General features: G+C 31.2%; 1 long non-coding RNA gene across 3 annotated transcripts; it reads right to left on the reverse strand.

The window, feature by feature from the left end:
• Nucleotides 1–1,535: 1,535 nt before the first annotated feature.
• LOC116201519 lies at nt 1,536–13,138 on the reverse strand. Of its 3 annotated transcripts, none has more exons than XR_004155889.1 (2): nt 11,813–13,138; nt 1,536–2,048 (listed from the first exon to the last, which is right to left on the reverse strand). It is a non-coding gene; the product is annotated as an uncharacterized LOC116201519 (long non-coding RNA). The 3 variants fall into 3 exon arrangements; XR_004155888.1 differs by having other exon boundaries at nt 11,805–13,138; XR_004155890.1 differs by lacking the exon at nt 1,536–2,048 and adding an exon at nt 10,186–10,397.
• Between the last annotated feature and the right edge of the window lie 128 nt (nt 13,139–13,266).

Genomic DNA, 13,266 nt, shown 5'->3' on the forward strand with positions numbered 1-13,266 from the left:
GACACGGCGTGTATCTTTTCAAATAACAGTAGTTATTAATTAACCTTTACTGGACATGTCAATGATCCTTAAAAACATTTACTGAATGTTAGCATATAAATTTCGAAATAGTGTATTACCTTTTCTTTCTTCCCTTCATTTTTTCTTAACTAAATAGTGACAACTTTCAAGCAGAAAAATTACCAATCACAAATGCCGACTTAGTTCTTGATTACAGCTTATTTAAAATTTTCTCTCATATACTACCATCTAATATTCAGAAATTTAATGAGTCCAAACTAATCTAAGTTGGACCCGACTTACCGAGAGATAAAGTTTCTCCTATTGTGGACTTTTTCGATGCCCGAGATTCAAACTCGAAATAAAATTGCTTAAGAAGACGATGCCGAATCACTAGAATCAACTCATATGGTAAGCACCTGTTTGATTTTCTACAGTAAGCACCCGCTTAAGTAAGTGTTTATTAAATTCCAATTTGGAAAGGAATGTATATGGTGTAAACACGTCAAAAATCGCTATTGTGGAGAGCAATCGATCTAGGAAAAAATATATATAAAACTGGCATCAATTATAAATATTATTAAATATATGATTTTCTACAGTAAGCACCCGCTTAAGTAAGTGTTTATTAAATTCCAATTTGGAAAGGAATGTATATGGTGTAAACACGTCAAAAATCGCTATTGAGGAGAGCAATCGATCTAGGAAAAAAAATATATAAAACTGGCATCAATTATAAATATTATTAAATATATATGTATATGTATATGTATCTAGATTACAACATGGCAAAAAGGCATAGGAAAAGAAGTCCTGCACGACAAATTGATGACCGGCATGAGTACAGATACTTCGGCCACCGTGTAGAATAAGACTTCTAAAAGCACTTATGCCCGGAGTAATGACATTGACGTGAGCCAACCGAATAATCAGAGTGAAAATTCTCCACATCGCATTTTTTTTTCCCTTTAATAAAATTTTGCCTTTCACAAGTACAACACAAAATGAATCAAAGTACGACGCTGCGGTATACTCCACAAAGGACAAAGTTGTGCTGGGATCTGGTGACTAGACTGAAGAGTTTATGTCTCATAAAATACGTGAGGATGTCCTGTATTAAATTCGGAAATTCAAAATACCGAAAAGTGAGAAAGAAACCGAACAAAAAAAAAATATTTCTCATGCTCTAGGAATTTCTTGTAATATTAGGATATATACAAAAATATGAAATATTAGGATACTTTTAAGATTCTTCTCTGGTAGATGTCTTTAAAATATAATGGTAATTCTTTTGGATATTATAAATATACGAATTGCATTTCTAATCTACCTATCAATTTTCTTATCCATCCATCCATCTATTTATTATAGGTATTTAGGGTGATTGCAATGAGAGACTCCCATGTCACATAATCCTTTTTGGAAAATCATTAACTCAAATTTGAAAGCCTTTTCAAGTCTATTCAAGTCTATGCATTAAATACATAATATTTTTTTTTAAATCCATATTATTATTACCACCATCACCACCACTATCACCAATACCACCTATGCACTTTAAAATTATTTTAAAAAAGCACAACGTTTCACATCCTTTCCTAATCTAGCATGCTGTCAACTTCTATCCATCCTCCGTCGTGAATTGCCCACGTGGCCGTTAATATTGGTCCAGCTAGCCATTATCTTTAGCGTGTATTACCTTTAGTCCAATTGGCGGGACCTAGCCACAATATTCCCCTCCAATATCTCTTCCTCCTTCCATCATTCTCGCGCATAGAATTAGGGCTAGAAATGGAACTCAAGCTTGGGATTTTATTTCGCTCATATTGAACCAATTAGGGGTCGCATTGAGTTACGACTCTCTTGCTTTCTTCAGTTGAGTGCACGGTGAATGAAATCTCTTTTTCCTCAATTTTGATAATTGGAAATCGGGGCAAGACCGCAAGCAAGCATCAGCTGAGAAGGTAAATATTTTGCTCCTGAGGTTACTGCTGTATGCTGGTGTCCTTGATCGCCTTGTGAAAGAGAAGGGAAGATGTAGCGAACCTCTGACCCCCCGTTGTTTCAAAGCAAGGGAAAGAGACATACAAAGGGAAGAGAATTAAAAGGGTTAATTCTCATTAACGTAAATTGCTGAATATGTACAAGGCTTAAACTATTGATCACTCAACTTGCAACCCACAAAGACACGTTAAATACTTGACCAAGAAAACAGCAAAAAAACTCAATAACTAGCAATCTAAAAACCAGCCACAACTTATTGGCTTATTCAACAAATTAACAACTCTCTAACTTTACTCAATTTACTGACTTAATGACTCAACGCACTGTCTGACTCAGTGACTCAACTCATTCAATTGATGAAGTAGTGACTCTGACTCAGTCCATTGAACTCCCTGATTCACTACTCAACACAGCTCCGGAAACATCTAACATTCCCTCACTAGGACAACACTACTAAACTGGCCTCTATGTGAAAGAGAAGAATGAACTTTTAAAAATTTTAGCTGCAAATTTGGTTTGGAAAATTTGCTCCTTGAACGATGCAAGTGTTTGCATATGGCATAGATGCCAAACCAGTTATGCAGAGAACTCGATGGTCAAACTATCAATAAAACACATATCACATATGACGACTGAAACCAAAAGAAAAAGAAAGAGCATGTAGATAGATTGTCGACACTTATATGTAAAGTGAATTTAAGGAGAGAGAGAGAGGGAAAAAAAAACAGAGAGAGAGAGGGAGAAGTAAAGATTAGGGAGAATGGAGTATCAACGCAGTAGGATTGAACATGTTTGAGGGAAAGAGTGTGCAATAAAAATTCATTTTACGAATCAAAACTCAACAAAGAAAAAGAAAAATTTAGAGAAGAAAGGGAAAAAAAAGGCTTACAATTATATATAGAATATTGTTTATCCTTTAATAACATCTCAGAGATAGATAGAGTTTATCGAACGAACCGCATTCCTTCGTATATGTCAAGAGTCCATTGATGAAAGGGGGTTGGGGAAAGCTCAATCGATACTTGGCTAGACAGATGACTATATATATACAGATATTATTTTATTAGAAAATGACAATATATTTTACATATTTAATCTATATACCTAATTGAAGTGGCAACTATATCTATTATACTAGTATTAAAATCACATGCGTTGCATGTGGTGTACTATCTTATAAAGTTGTCCATACTAATAATTTACTTAAGAATACTACTATACTACAATCTTATCTATCTATATACTTATGCTAAAGAAGAGTTACCGGGTAACTCTCCTTTAGCCAAGTATCAATCAAATAGATGCCCTCAGTAAAATATTGTAAAATCTCCCTCTTTTCTTTTTCTGTAAGTTTTTTTTTTTTGGGTAAGGAAAAAATCTCCTTTTCATTTTTCATAATTATTAATGAAATATAATATTGAAGAGGAAATTAATTTTTATTTCTTTATTCTTTCTTGACATTCAAGTTTCCAGCAAACTTATTTACTTCTATGTCCATCTAGACTTTATAAAGATTCTATGAATAACCTAAATCGAGGAAATTAACGTATGGAGAATTTTTTGAGTTGTTTAAATTGATTATTCATGTTGTATAATGCAATGTGTACATTATAAGATCATGCAAATCTCCTTATAACATTAATTATTTATATAAAATTACAAACTAATGTCATTTTTTTTCATTATTAAGTTATAAAAATGAGTAGTTATAAGAAAAGGTAATGAGTTAACTTAAATTTGTCCAAACCAAAAGAACGCCACTTTTTAAATAGTTGTTAAATTCATACTTGCTAACAAATTAATGTATGATGTGACATAACAATGATATCATAATTTTATAGTAAAGTATAAATGATGGCTCAAAAATACTATCTTATTTTATAAATATGTGGGATGTAGTATAAATATATAGGGTAAATTGCACTGGTGGTCCAAAATATTTTACAAATGTTACATGATGGTCCAAAAAGTTTTTTTCGTTACATGATGGTACAAAATGTTTCAAAGTTATTTCATGATGGTACAAACCGTCAATTGGCCCTGACGCCGTTAACATTTTGCTGACGTGGCGCGTCCTATGTGTCACTTTTGTTACGTGGAACCAATCATAGCGTGCCACGTCATTTAAGAGAAAATAAAATTTTTAAAAGTAAAAAAAAAAATAAAAAAAATAAAAAAAAGAGTAAAAATTTTCAAAAAAAAATTAAAATTTTGAAAATTATTTTTTAAAACATAAAAAAAATTAATTTTTTAAAAAAAATATAAAAAAAAAATACAAAAAAACAAAAAAGAGTAAAAATTTAGAAATAAAAAAGAAAAAAATTAATTTAAAATTTTGAAAATTTTGAAAAAAGGGAAAAAGGGAAATTATTTTTAAAAAAGGGAAATTATAGGGAAAAAATTTTAAAAATTTTCGGAAAATGTTTTTAATTTTTTTTTAAATTTTTTAAATTTTTAAAAATAATTAATATTTAATATTAAAATTATTTTAAATTTAAATTAAAAGTTTAAAATTTTTTTAAATTTTTTTAAATTTAAAATTATTTTTAAAAGTTTTTAAAATTTAAAATTATTTTTAAAATTTTAAAATTTTTCGGCCACGTCAACAAGGAGGTGACACGTAGTGGCCACGTCAGCATCAGCTTGACGGCGTCAAGCTCGAGTTGACGGTTTGTACCATCATGAAACAGTTTTGAAACATTTTGTACCATCATGTAACGAAAAAAACTTTTTGGACCATCATGTAACATTTGTAAAACATTTTGGACCACCAGTGCAATTTACCCAAATATATATTGAGTAAAAATTTGCTCTCAAAAAAAAAAAAGATATGGTCTATAGTGAAGTGCAAGTCTAACTTATCTAACTAGATCTACTATGTATTAGGCTAAAGGAAGTTATAAAGGAGCTCTCTTAAGTCTCCGCATGTCATTCACATGATGAAAGAAAGAAATTATTTTAATTTATTTGAAAAACGAAATTTTCTATATATATATATATATATATATATATATATATAATAGAGATTAGGTTGGGTTTTAATAATTTACTAATTTAAAATGGTAATAAGTTTCTAATTTAAGATCTATTTGTTTAAAATTTTAAATTAGTTTTACTTCAAATAAGTGACAACTTTTAAAATTATATGACCATCTTTTAAATATCAACAAGGATAATTTCATATTAATTTTAATATTATGTTATGTTAATTTTATTTTTAAGATATTCAGCTTATTCTTACTAAAATGTTATTTCAATGACTTAAATATTTATCATTTTGAATGAATAGATTTTGGTAAATTAGAGAATCTTTTATGAATATTACACACATCTAAATTTTGAAATGCTAACTCTAAATAAGTGTATATATATGAGTATATAAGAAATCATAGGGTTGTTATATTTCCTACAGTTTTTATATTATGTCCAGCAATTACACCAATGAAAAAAATTTGTAATAAAACATGAAAAGTCAAATATTATAAAATATGGTTGGTCCTTATAGCTAAATCAAATGATGGAGGTGAGGGGGCGCTAAATTTGTATTGGACATTATGAGAGAAGGGAGACAAAAAAATCTAGTAGTTTAGCGTCCATTCTTCTCACAATTGCCATATATTTAAGTTCGACAAGACTGATAAAAAAAAAGAAGAAGGAAAAGTACAAAACTCCCATTGTGGTTTGAATTTGAGACAAATTAGATCACGTGATTTTTCTAGGGACAAATAACACTATATTGTTCACTTCGTGAGATATAATGAACCTCACCGATAATTTTTTCATCACTTTTGGTCATAAAAATTTTCTTTTTAGATTATTACCCTCAAACTTTCAACTTTTTTATAATTTGATCCTAAAATTCGAAAAAAAGGGGAAAGGAGCTTGGGCTGTCGGATGACAACCCCAATCCACCACCGAGGTTGCCGACACCTACAGAGAATGTCGAAAACCTCAAGGGCAGGGTCGAGGTCGCCGATTGGTGGCCCTAGCCCCGGAATCGACGGGATCTCGAGTTCGAGATCCCGATCAATTCGGGAGCGAGGGTTGCCAATCTGCTGTCCCGACCCCACCTCCATGGTTGTCAGCATCCTCTGTAGGTGCATGCAACCTCAGTGGTGGGGTCGGGATTGCCAACCGACGGCCCTAGTCCCAGCCCCGGCCCCTTCTCCTTCTTCTTCTTCTTTTTTTTTTTTTTTTTTCGAATTTTAGGACCAAATTTAAAAAAAGTTGAAAGTTTGAGGGTAGTAATAGGAAAAACAAAAGCTTGACGACCAAAAGTGACGAAAAAATTAATAGTGATGTCTATTATGTATCACGAAATGAACCACATGATGTTATTTGCCCCTAGAAAAATTACAAGGTTCAATTTATCTTAAACTCAAACCACATGGGGATTTTTGTACTTTTTCCAAAAAAACAAATCACATGAAACAAAAATACATGAATATTCAATTGGATATTCGTAATGATCAACATATATATATATATATATATATATTTATATGCTCCAAACAATTACATGTAAGGTTCTCGTGACACGAAAAGAAACTCCTCCTAGAATACATCAATAACCTATATACAGATATAAATTTTTATATATGTGTGTTGTTTTTAAAGTTTAATGAAGCTTGCATTCAATTGTTCTATTCCAGTTCATTAGCATACACGCGTTTTTCTTTAACTTTCTTTGTTTTTTAATTTTACTGGGTTCTTTAAGATTTTAAAATTCAATCCACAATTATGTTCAAGTTTGCATGCATTTTTCAATTATTATGTTATTTGACTTATGATAGAAATCTTAAATTGATAGAGAATTAGCTAACTGGATAATTAATTGATGAAAACGACCCCTAAATTTTTATGATTTCTGAAAAATAAAGTGATAGGAATTAATTTAATTAAAAATTATTTATAAAATCCTTTTAATCAAAATTATTTTAGTCTTGTACAGTTCAAAAGCTTCATAAGCTTTCCATGCATGGATCTTTGAGAAATAATTATTCATACTTTTATGGGATAAAAATTTCTACAATTAATGTGCTTTCTTGACGATCAAAAGGTCAGCAAATCAGGAGTTGAGAAAACGGAGACTCCACGTTGCATGTGGCCAAGGAGTCTATTTATATAGATATACACGTTAGATTTTAGTTTGGACAGTTTAATTAACTGATGAGGACTTTTTATCTTATAGCTAATTTTCGATCCCGTGTGATGCACATATTATTATATATAAATAATTTCTTTAGAACTTGTTAGATAAATTAAATAAATAGCTCATTAAAATTTTATATATCAAATTATATAAATCATTAGGAAAAATAGAAGATACTCTATCTAATAAGAAAGTTAGCATAGTTGTAGATAAAACAATGATAATTAATGTTGTTAAAAGGTCATTCCAGTATTCACTTAATTAAGATATTATCTTATCAAAGCATGTTTAGAGATCTTTAATAGCTTTCTGTGGAAAGGACAAAGAGAAAGAGACTATTAGCCAATAAAAGTAAAAGTTTATGTTAATGTGAATTAATTGTACATGTATTTACAATAATACCCTTTTCTATTGCCTTGTATTCAATTTAATATATATATAAAAACAAATTAATTATTAAAAATTTAATTAATTCAAATTTCAGGAATACTATTTGGTAATAACAAAGAGTATTCGGTCATATTTTAATATTTTTTTGTAAATTTTCCGAAACAAATTGTTCTTTTCACTAACAATTTTTACTATCATATATAAAGATATGAATTTTCATAATTTGGCCAAATGCTGAAGTAGTTGGAGTAAAAGAGGCATTTCTCCATTACTATTATGGACTAAGAATTAACTTGCACGATTTATGGATAATCATAATAATTTTTGTAAAAGAACAACTGACTGGCAATAGAAAAAAATCCAATTAAACTTGAAGATATGAAAATGACATTTTAGTCATGATTTAGATTCCATATCACATTAAAACGACTCTAAAGGGATCTCAACATAGAATTAACAAATGTTCTTCTCGTAAAACAAAGAGAATACTTAATTTAAATAATTATTTGGTTTTAGCAGATCATTCCTTCACTCTGAGATACTTAGTAGGAGCTCCATATTGATCCAATGGTCATAAGAATTAAGGGACTCACTAATTTCTTGATAGAATAATCTGTAATCTTAACTTTAATTCTATACTTAACAAAAACTATGATAGTTAGTACACAATCTATATTCCTAATATATCTTCAGCGACTCAAATCAATAGAAAGTTGAGAGTATGAGATTAACCTGTTTAGAAATAGAAAGACTGTGATGGCTTGTTTGGTTTGCAAATGTGATTTTAAAATCACAACTTTAATCTAATTCTACCAACAATAAAACAAAATAATTCATACAAAGTTAAAGAGTAAGCCCCATTTATACCACTCTTTTTCAAAATCAAAATCTGATTTTAAAATCCTACTTTGAAACCAAACGCAGCATGAACCATTCATCCCACGAGAAACAATGGAATAAAATCGTGGAAATAGTTTGAACAACTCGATAATCAAAATATCAAGATCAAGGCGGAGATCCCTTTTTGCGGCAAAGAGAGTTCCTTGCATGCATGGCTGAACATTTGTAATTCTTATATAGCCAATTTATCTTGAATCTCTTCAATATATCAATTAATGAAATGGGATTAATTGCGGTATGGCCAATTTATATGGGAATTAATGGATTGGTTTAAATAAAGAAGAAGCGACAGATACCTATTTCAAGGAATACAATTATCAAAAGAAATGGGCATTATCTACACCATTGATTAAGAATCTAACGGAAGAAAGAAATATAACAGGCTCTATAATCCATCTTAAATTTCTTATTTTCTGAAATTAATATTAAATTGTGCCACCATATACATATAATTTATATATATACTAACAAAGGAAAGAAAATGTCTTTTTTATTATTATAATAATTTCATTATTTTATGATATCAATTTTCTAAATAATACTTATTTTTATTAAAAAATAATATTTTAACCTTATATTATATTGAATTTTACCTTTTCAACCTTATATTATTGAAGATTTTACCTTCATACCCCAACTTATTAGTGGGGATACAACTTTATATAAAGACTAGTCAAAAAGCCTTGCACGTGGTTTGCGTTTCCATGGTTATTCAAATGTATTTTTTTTTGTTTAATGATTAGAACGTTACTTTGGTATGTATTAGTAACTTTAAGTAAACTTTAAAGCACATTTTTTCCATTTAGAATTTTGAATGTGTGATTTTATTACGTAAATGGTTCTACCAATCTAAAGTAAATTAAAGAAAAATAGCGCATGGCAATCCTTATGAATAAGAATATATATAAAAAAAAATCAAAGGTTAAAACTGTCGGGTAACTTTGAATAATCAATAAGCATGTACAACGTAGATAAGTTATTCAAGGTTAAGTACCACCGCGCATCCTCATTTGAAGACCATGAAATAAGAAAATTCATGGTCTACCATATTTTATAAGAAAATACAAAAATCGACGTAACATGCAAGAACACTAAGAAAATTCTATGTCTACGATATTTTATAAGTTATTCCAGCAGATAAAGAAGAAATAGATTAGAAAACATAATATTTTACTAAAGGAAGAATATAGTAACCTTGAACAAATGAACTCATAGATGTGTCGCATAGTATATGCTTTTCATAAGAGGAAAAAAAAAATGAACTTGACATTATAATTACTGAAATTTGGGATTAGTTCTAGAATGCCCTACTTGAGTAGGCCTGATTATATTTGCCCAACACTTTCAAAGAGGCACGGCGCCAGAGACAAAGACAAACCTATAGAATACTGAATCAAATGCGGGGAATATTTTGAACATTTGGAAGGAAAGAAGAAATTTAAAGAGGCGTTCTTATGCCTTTGTTGACTGATTATGACAGTAATGATCCAATAGTGAGAGACTACGTCTCCACCTAATATATAAGAAATACTCTATATCAGTAAGAAGACCAATACATGAACATAGAAAAAGATTCCTTGATAATTTATATATATAAATTCCAAAAATTGACATAGAACTTTAGTTTTGTACAGTTTGTGAAAGTACAAAATCTAGTGGCATCGCTTGATACCTACCATTGTCATACTATACTCACTAATTAGTTGTTTTCTGACATGCGATAATTAGAAGACACGAGGAAAGCTGAAAACTGGAATATCTTTACCAATTTATACCAAGATGCAGTACCCCCATCATAAACCTTTCATGCTAGCATTAAAATTCTAGCTCGGCATTTTTGCTATACAAGCCCTTGCCTTTTTATTATCCACTTTTTCTAAACACCCCTTGAGATAGAAAAATTTGTGGTCATAACTTCATACAACGCATCCCTCTCTAATGAGAACACGTCCTGGAGATCACAATAATATCCATTCAACTGATTGTTTGATTAGTATGTCCTAACACATTATAGAAAATCATATGAACATGAAGTTGAATAGTCAACAAAGGAAGAAAACTGTGAAGAGCTTATATACATTATTTTAACGCTAAACTATGTCTACTTTAACATTATGTCATAATATAAATAAGTTTAACAGTTCAACCTGCCTACCCATAGATGCTTGATTTGGGTCATAGAAGAAACCTTCTGGTATTTCTAGCATTGAGGAAAGAAATATTCATAAAAAAAAGGAATGTAAAAGCATACTAACTTAAGATTCCAAAAACCATAAAACCAAATGTCTCCAAGTTTCCATAACAGATGAGAGGTATGAATTATATATCAAAAGATGTACTTAATCAACAAGTCCTGAAAATAAAAAGTGGAGTTGAAGCTTCTACATATATATTAGAATAAGCCAATGTGAGATTGATTATAGTTTCATATTTATTGGAATATATTAGAAATAGCCATCTTGAAACTTTTTTTTTGAACTATGGAAGCTTTAGGATATACGACAATTTATTAAATACACAGAAAACTTCAAAGAAGAAAAGCACTACATATTATCGAGAAGTCCATATCTGTTTGGTCACAACACAAGCAAAAATACTTTTTCCAAACTTCCCCCGCTAAGTTTCACTAAATTTGTACTATTTTGCATTTTTCTCTTCTTGCATTATGGAAAAAATAAACAAGTTAAATGTTAAATTATGAGGGAGAGGCATATTCTGTAGTCAGGGCATTCAACATCTCTACAAGAAAATCAATGCCGAACAAACTCAAAGTTTGAATTTAACTGCACTAATTACGGTAATAAGACTGCTCAAATTTGGAGTCGAATGCTTCGTTCCTCTTTCTTATATGTTATAAATAACATGTAACCACTTGTAACAAAAAATAATGCGCGGCACTACAAGGCATTATGCACTAACCTCTCGTCATGGATGGACTAAGGTTATATTTACCATGCGGAGGTTAACTGAGAGAAAGCAGCAAGAAGCAAGTGCTAGAAATAAATGACATAAGAAAGAAACAATAGATGTATGGAGCCAATACGAGCATCAATAGAAGAACTCCTGACTTCATTATTGTGTACATCACTTTAAATCATTAGGCCTTTAGCACTCCTCAGGATCGATAACATCAATAACACATATATAAGCATTAAATGGCGACTATCCCCCTAATCTGCGACCTCATCATCCTAGAGAATAATGCCTTCTCACAATATTACACTCTCATCGTTAGATGATAACTTGTGGACTAATGAACTCGAGTTTTTCAGTAGAATAAGTGAGTGAATAGAAGAATCAACTTGTGTTCTCAATCAAAATTGAACCTCATAGATGATTAATATCGAAGAGAACTTACATAGGTACCTTGTCGATTGAAGAGTGGAGGACTAAGAGACCATTGTGGATTGACTATGGGCTTCATACTTCAAGTGCTTAGTGTACTTGATTCTCCATCTCTTCATGTTCTTTTCTTGTATCATTCCAATAGGAATAAATACACTATAACATAATATGAATAATCTACTGGAGCCTTTCGAAAACTACATGTTGTTAATTGATGTATAAACTCTTTTAGCATAAAAAATAGGAGCTTATTGCAACTATTAATCAAGAGGACTAATCCCACTCTTTCGAATCAACTAATTTAGCAATCATTACTTTGTTGATTTTTAATTTCCAACTAAAAGAAACCTTTGTTAATTTTTAGACGCAGGCAACAACGGTTATAAGCTAATCCACTCAACTTTCTTCAATCAACTTATCATGAACATCACCAAGTCTAGACTGTACAAACAACAAAAGATTTGCATTGGTGAATACATATTTTTGAAAGAACAAACTTTTGACACCGTTTGAAAATAGCTAGTAAATATTATTTTTGGGGTTGCTATTGGTTTGACTACATACTAAATTGGGAATCATTATCTCCTACATGGCCAAACAAAGCCCAGAAACAAAATCCAAACCTGAGTTTTACAATGTGTCTGAAATAAAAGCCATCCTAAACCAATTAGCCGAATATGCACTTCAGTTGCATACGCAGGGAATGTATGGGGCAATATATCGAACACTTTATGGGCTCAAAGGTCAGGTTGGCTAGAAATGTTCAATAACTCCAAAGGAGATAAAACGTGGAACAAAGAGCAACAGGTTTTTAATAGATCAAGATGCAAGCATTGAAAGAACACAAAAGCAATGTTGGGTATGAAAATTTGAGCACCCATCCAAAGAACAAGAAGGGACGATATTTTACCTTAATAGTTTGTCCTATTTAAAGAGTGGACCATGGAATGGCTGAACCGAATGTATCTGCGCTACAGGGCTGATCAGGTCGAGCAAATTAGGAAGGCCAATTAACACAGAGCGAGATTGTGCGGGAAGAAATGCGTAGAACAGCGTTGTGAGGAGAATGCGCCGAGGAGAAGAGCGGAGCCAAGGATGCGATGTTGTGAGGCCGGTAGAGAGGAGGATTTTTTGGAACGTCTGCAGTGAACAGTTATTAGAGAGTATGGAGTGGTTGAGTTTGGCGAGGCAGCGGATGGATAATTCGAAATTGAGAGAGCAGGCACGATGGATCCGAAATGAAAGAGCATCATAAGTAACTGACCACGCCGGCGACCCCGTTCGAGAGGTAGGCAGCCGGCGGGGCCGCCCCCACTTCCTCCTCCGATCCTAGTGGGTTTTGCTTTTTCAAAGGAAAAAAAAATTCAACATTTTTTTCTTTGTTTTTGCCCCTAACTCCTTATTTGTTACATAACTCCCCCAAACAGGTTGCCACGTCAACATTCCGTCCATTCCATCCAATTTTTTGATGGAAT

Source organism: Punica granatum, chromosome 3 (assembly GCF_007655135.1).
Source record: "Punica granatum isolate Tunisia-2019 chromosome 3, ASM765513v2, whole genome shotgun sequence".
In the NCBI taxonomy this organism is placed as follows: domain Eukaryota; kingdom Viridiplantae; phylum Streptophyta; class Magnoliopsida; order Myrtales; family Lythraceae; genus Punica; species Punica granatum.